Source organism: Peromyscus leucopus, chromosome 9 (assembly GCF_004664715.2).
Source record: "Peromyscus leucopus breed LL Stock chromosome 9, UCI_PerLeu_2.1, whole genome shotgun sequence".
Lineage (NCBI taxonomy): Eukaryota > Metazoa > Chordata > Mammalia > Rodentia > Cricetidae > Peromyscus > Peromyscus leucopus.
The window spans coordinates 27,337,826-27,345,547 of NC_051070.1; positions in this window are offsets into that span (position 1 = coordinate 27,337,826).

Here is a 7,722-nt window from a genome sequence, read left to right on the forward strand (position 1 = left end):
TCATGGGGCTCTTTAGAATGGAAACTTGATGTACATTTTATCATGTATCAATATTTGACCTAGGACACACTACTTGAACTCTTAATCAGTTTTCTCTTCTATGATTTCAAAATTACATATATATATATATATATATATCACAGTCATATATACACATATATATCTACATTTCTGCATGCATTAAAACAAATGTGTATGCACATATGTATGCATGTATATATACATGCACATCTATATACATTTATGCACAATACACTTATATACATTTATACATATAAATATATGCACATGAACACATACACACATATACACATATATACATAGACAAACGCGCACACACAGATAGACAGATGATAGATAGATAAGAAGAAATGGATAGATAGATAGAGATAGATAGATAGATAGATAGATAGATAGATAGATCTAAGATATATATTTGTAAGAAGATAAGGCCTATGAGGCCCAGGATGAGTCAACCTGGAGTCTGCCTGAGGGCCTAGAAACAGGTGCCTTCAGAGATCCTGATCATGCTTAGCCAATGAGGGGTGATCGCAAAATGTCACCTGACTGGGAGGCAGCCTGGGTACTGGGAGGAGGGCAAATAAGGGTCTCCCCCATCTCTGAATAAACGACTGCTGTTTGCCTTTCACCTGACTCCCAGAGTCTATGCAATGGACTCTGTGCCTTCTTACCCCTTTCCCCAAGGGAGCCATTAGGACCCAGCAACATATATTGATAGTACCTGGCCTGCTATTTGCCACATACGATGTTCAAAGAGATTTTAAGGTTAACTGCCATAACAGAATACGCAAAAAGAAGTGGAATGTTGGAAGATTGTTTGGTCAGTACTCATGTCACACAAACATTAGAATTTGAGGCTTATCCTCTACAACCTGTGCAAAAATGCCAGGCAGTGTGTGCCTGTGGTCCCCGTGCTGGGTAGGCAGCACAGAGGAGCCCCTGGGGTTCCCTGACCAACCATTCTTCATCAGTAAGTAAGCTTCAGTTCAGTGAGAGACTCTGCCTCAAAAACTAAACAAGAAAGTACAGAGGAAAAACCCTAACATTTACTTCCCTTCTCTATACGCATGTGCACCTACATGCATACACACACACACACACACACACACACACATTAACATGTTCTTAACAGTAAATAAGCATGTTAAAACTCAAAGACATTTCTTTTTCTTAAGTTGGGGTGAAAATGTTAGGTGCAGTTTTCTTTTGTCCTCTCCTTTTTTTCTTTTTCCCCCTTTTATTAAACATAGATTCTTTTCTCATATAATATAATCTGAATAGAGTTTCCCCTCCCCTTACTCCCCTCCGAGTTGCTCCATACCTCCTCTCTCATCTGGTTCCACTCCTTTTCTATCTCTTATGAGAAAAGAACAGGCTTGTAGGAAATAACAAAAAATTACAAAATAAAATGTAAGATAAAATGAAAACCACACTGATGTTGAACAAGAAAATCCAACAAAACATAAAAAAAGTAAAAGAACCTCCCCCAAAAGCAGGCAAAGAATCACTTCATTACACATTCAGGAGTCCCATAAAAGTACTTAACTGACAGCTACAATATATATAGAGAGGACCTGGTACAGATCTCTATAGGCCCTGTGTATGCTGCTTCAGTCTTGGTGAGTTCATATGAGCTTTGCTCAGTTATTTTAGATGGCCTTGTCCTTGTAGTATCCTCAGTCTTCTCTGTCTCCCCAACTCCTTCTGCTTCCTCTTCCAAAGAGTTTTCTGGGCCTGAAGGGAGAGATCTGATAGACATCTTGTTTAAAATGGTATGTTCTAAGGTCTCACTCTCTGCATAATGTTTTGCTGTAGATCTCTGTATTTGTTCCCAGCTGCTGAAGAAGAAAGCCTCTTTAATAATGGCTGAATATGGCAGCAATCTATGAGCATAGCAAAATATCACTAGGCATCTTTTTATTGCTTTTTTTCTTTTAAGACAAGTAATGTTTGGTTTTACCCTAGGCTTCTTGGATATCTAGATTCTGGGTCTTGATCACCCAAGCAGTGTCAGGTATGGATTACATCTCACAGAGTAGGCCTTAAGTCAAACCAGACATCAGTTGGTTAATTCTACATGGTTTGTGCCACCATTGCCTTAGCATACTTTGAAGGCATATTTTGAAAACAGGACAGATTTTAGATCAAAGATTTTGTGGTTGGGTTGGTGTACAATTTATCTTTTGGTAGTCTGTAGAGTATTTTTTGCATATTATAGACACTATAACTGTAGCTGGAGTTTTCTTTCCGGGTCCCACCAAGCCCCGGCAGTCCGACAGCCCACTTATAAGATAAACACACAGACGCTCATATTATTTACAAACTGTATGGCTGTGGCAGGCCTCCTGCTAACTGCCCTTATATCTTAAATTAACACATCTCTATCAATCTGTACCATGGCTCGTGGCTTACCGACATCCTCACATGCTGCTTGTCATGGCAGTGGCTGGCAGCTTCTCTCTGACTCAGCCTTCCACTTCCCAGAATTCTCCTCTCTCCTTGTCCCGCCTATACTTCCTGCCTGGCCACTGGCCAATCAGTGTTTTATTTACACAGAACGATATCCGCAGCAGTAGCTTGGGTTAAGGTTCTGTGTTTTCACCAGTTCAACCTCTCCATGTTCAATGAGGTGTGTTGGTGTTGTCTTCAGCACTGTGGCCTTGCTATCAGTTTGTGGAGAGAAGCCCATGGTTTTGACAGCATTCTGGATTGTTTGGTGATTTCCATGGGATCCTATCTGTCGACAACTCAATTGGATGAAATTCAGTCCTGGAATTGGAAGGTTCTTTTGGTGAAAAGAGAAGACCAGTAGAGATTCTGTCTTCCTCATTCTTTGGAGACTTCATATTCTCCTCAATTCCATACATCTTTTCCCTCATTCCTTCTCTCTGTCTTGTTTCCCTTCCTTCTCCCCATTTGATTCCTCCGTTTCTTGTATACCTACGCCGCTGGCTCCAGTCTGCTCATAAAGTCTATTCTATTTTCCCCTCCTAGGGAGATCCATGTGTTCTTCTTAGTCCCTTTCTCTAACCTCTCTGAGTCTATGGATTGTAACATGATTATCATTCATTTAATGGCTAAAATCCAAATATAAGCAAATACATATCATACATTTGTCTTTCTATCTCTGGAATACCTTACTTAGGATGATTTTTCCTAGTTCCATCTATTTGTCTGAAAATTTTCTATTTTTCAGAAGTGAGTAATACTCCATGTGTAAATGTATCAAAATTTCTTTATTTAATATTTTGAGGGATATATAAACTGATTACAATTCTCTTATGAATAGAGCCACAAATAGCATGGTTGAGCACGTGTCTCTGTGGTAATATGAAGTGTCCTTTAGGTATATGGCCAAGAGTGATATAACCGAATCTTGAGGTAGATTTCCATCTTTGAGGAACCACCATACTGATTCCAATAGTCGTTGTACACTTCCACCAATAGAGTGTACAATGGAGGAGTGTACCCATATGTTTTCTCAGGTCCAGACCAGCCCCACGGTCCCAGAGCTACTTATAAAATAATCATTCAGAGTCTTAATATTGTTTATAAACTATATGGCCTATGGCAGGCCTCTTGCTAGCTAGCTCTTATATCTTAAATTAACCCATTTCTATTAATCTGTGTTTTGCCATGTTTTCTGTGGCTTTACCATTTTGCTGGCATCTTGCTTCTCCTGGAGGTACTGGTGTCTCTCTCCAGACTCCATCTTTCTCTTTCCTGTCTCTCTCCTTGGATTTCCTGCCTGCCTCTAAGCTGCCTTGCCATTGGCCAAAGCAGCTTATTTATTAAACAATGGGAGCAAAACATATTCACAGAAAGCATGGGTTTAACATAAAAAAATGTAAAATTAAATTTAAATCAGCATTGTGATACCTCCATCACTGTATGTTCTATTCATGATTGCTTTGTTCATTACTGGTTCTTTATGATTCCATATGATATTTAGAATTATTATATCATCTCTGTGAATAACATTATTGTAATTTTCTTACATGGTATATTGGATCTATAGAAAATCAAAAGATGAAAGACAAGAGGTCATAAACATACACTAACCTTCAATATCCTTTATGCTCAGGGAAATGTAAATCAAAACTACATTGAAATTCCATCTCAGCCCAGCCAAAATAGCTAGCATTAGGACAACAAATAGCAACAAATTATTGTTAGGATGTGTGTATGTGGAAAGGAACAATATAGCCTGCTGCTGGAAATGGAAAGTAGGCGAGCCCTTATAGAAATCAGTCTGGTGGTTCCTCTAGAAACTAAAAGTAGAACTCCCTTATTATCTAGATCGACTACTGCTAAGAATATACCCAAAAGGAATACATCCAAGTACAATAGACATACCTGGACATTAATACTTATTGAAGCACAATTCACCATAGTCACATAATGGAATCTGCTTATGTGTCCATCAACAGATAAATTGAATTAAATAGTTGGCTTATATACACAATGGAGTTTGCTTCACTCCTAAAGAGACATGAAACCTTGTCTTTGCAGAAAAATAAAAGCAAACAGAAATTATCATATTAAGCAAAATGAGCTAAATTAAATCCAAATAAAACCATGTTTTCCTTATGTTCTTTATTATGTGGAATATATATTATCATTTTAAAATATGGCATAATAGTAGAACTGAGATTGAAAAATAAAAGCAGCCTAGCAGAAAGGGTAAGAACAGATAAGATATGGAGATTTGGAGAGATTGATATCTTCAAAGTATATGAAGTATATCTGTGACATGTCTGCATTAAATACATATGTGTATGCAATATAGAAAAGACAATAAAGCAATACATATAAGCATTAAGTGCTTTCAGTTTTTTCAAATGTTTCCCTTAAACTTTACATCTTTCTCTATATGAATTAAATAATATATCAATTGTAGATTATGTTAATCTGTTACAGCCTAAAAAAGCCATATTTTTCTCTTAAATTGTTTATTTCATAATAGATGAAGTAATATGCACAGAGACATCAAAAGCTTATGGTTCTATTGTTGGAATATTTAAGAATGTCTAAAATTTAACTTCTAATGTTACCACTATTTTGTAGATAAGCAGAGTTGTGTGTAAAAGATTCAGTGCAATCTTTCCTGTAGGATCACACACTTAACAGTATCTTTGCAATATCCTGCTTTCTCTGAGTAAAGCATTCAATTGTGATGTTTGCCATTAACTACATTGGCAAAGTTGCTGAAAGTGAGCAATAATACCACAGTATGACACTGTATAAATATGATGATTAGACATTAGCTGATTCATGCATCCTTTGGACACATATAGACCATGGATGTCCTCTCCCATGCTTTGTTCATTAATTTTAAAACAAGTGAGTCTTCGGGGCTTTTATCTCTATACAACCAGAATAAACATTAAACAATCTACTACACTGTTGACTCCATCAAGACTGAGAATGATATTATCTAGTTTCAGGAACTACTTTTAAACTCAGGCTACAAACACTTTGTCAGTTTTATACTGATCATCTTAGCAGAAAATAAAACATAGCTCTCTAGACAGAAATCCTCTTACAAAGTGCATAGACCTTGTGTACCCAGTGACAACAGAGATGATAAATATGGAATGGGCCTAGGAGAAAAATTTCCTAGCTTCTCTGCACTAGAGTATCCATTATGTTGGCACATTAAAAAAGGCCATGTGCTCTGGAAAATGAAATCTAAATGACTCATTCTTCATCTTTCTATCCTTCATAGGTCATATGAATATTATTCTACCAAGAAATAGGGAGTTCTAAATGTACATTTAGAATTCAATTTGACTGAAATATCTTTTTTTTTTTTTTTTTTTTTTTTTTTTTTGGTTTTTCGAGACAGGGTTTCTCTGTGTAGCTTTGCGCCTTTCCTGGAGCTCACTTGGTAGCCCAGGCTGGCCTCGAACTCACAGAGATCCGCCTGGCTCTGCCTCCCGAGTGCTGGGATTAAAGGCGTGCGCCACCAACGCCCGGCTGACTGAAATATCTTAAGTATACAGTCTATTAAAGGACCATAGCTAGGCATCAAAGGCTATGGAGGTAAAAACTACAGATGAATATACATTCAAAAATTAGTGTGGAAATGAATTATGGCATTTTAGTCAATCGTGAAGAATGTAAACTTTTATCATAGTTATAGTAAAGCTGCTTAAAGTTTGAACAACATTAGTGTTAGGATTATATAGGCCATTTCACTTCAAAGAGACACATATTTTATTAAGTGTACAAAAGCAACAGGAAATTAAAAGTCATAAAATTTCCATAATCACTTATCCTATTTCTAATATTACATTTTCACATTCATTATTAGTTTTTACTTAGAACAAAATACAGTTCTCTTAAGTTTCTATTTACCAACAAAAGGCAGTATTGTGTTTTCATAGATGTCTATACATGATTAATAATATGCAACATATTGGCAGAAAATTTTAAATCCATTTACTGTGCTATTACGCCAAAAAATAACCGTGTTCATGGCAGCATTATTTATAATAGCCAAAACCTGGCAATAACCTAGATACTCCTCAACAGAACAACAGATTAAGAAAATGAGGTATATTTACAAAATGGATTATTATTCTGCGCTTAAAACAAGGGCATCGTGAAATCTGCAGGCAAATGGATGAAACTGAAAAAAAAAAATCTTGATTGAGGTAATCCAGACCCCTTAAAGCCAGTGTCTCTTCCTTACCATAATGCTGTTAACTAAGATGCTTCTGTTTAGTAGTTGTTTATAGCTTTTAGAAGAGTCATTACTGTGTCACAAAATCTTCTAAACTCTTGAGGAAAGGAGAAATCAATCTGACATTAAAATGTGAACGATGATTTGATGAAATTGTAATGTTAGAATTTGAAGAATTAAGAAATCCATGAAGCCATATTAATCTGCTTCTACTTTATTAAGAACTATTAGATACTGATGAAAGACATTGTCTTTAGTTGTTTACATACTGATGAGGACTATGTGTTTGTATGGACAGTTACAAACACATAGTCTGGCAGATGGCCCTGGGTAAAATTAGTACATCACAAGATAATACTGTCAGAAATATAGGAAAAGAATTTTTATCTAGGGATGTGGGACTTAATAGTGCTGGGAGGGAAATAAGAGTGTCGTGTCTTACAACTTATAAAATATGTGTATACATAAAGAAAAAAGGAGAGATGGAGAGATGGGGAAGAACAAAAATAATATAAAATTGCAAAAGATAAATTTAGTCTTATTTTCTAAAATTAATTCCAGGAACTGAAACATGGAAATCTTACATGAAGGTGATGAGAAGTTGTGAGTTGAGTTAATTTACAATGAATTGGATACAGTGAGGCTAACATCATATACAACTTCAATATTGTATATTGATTATTCAGGATGAGAATTGCAGGAGCTGTCTGTGCAACAGCAAAGGCCAAACATTCCAGCAAATGGAGATGATCCAGTATCTCTGCTAGTCACATTATAATAAAGACACCTTCAGAAAACATATCTTTATTTTTTATTGAGCTTTTCTTAAACATTTACTATATTGCTTCATTAATATTTCTTGTTAGTTACTTTAGATACAAGGAGCAGAGTTGTTATTATGAATGACAAGTAAAGCATGATATAGATTTTAAAATCAATATATTCCTATTTAGAATTTAGTTGGTGTGTTTATAATTTTTTAAAATATTTTTATTTTATAATTATTTTAATTT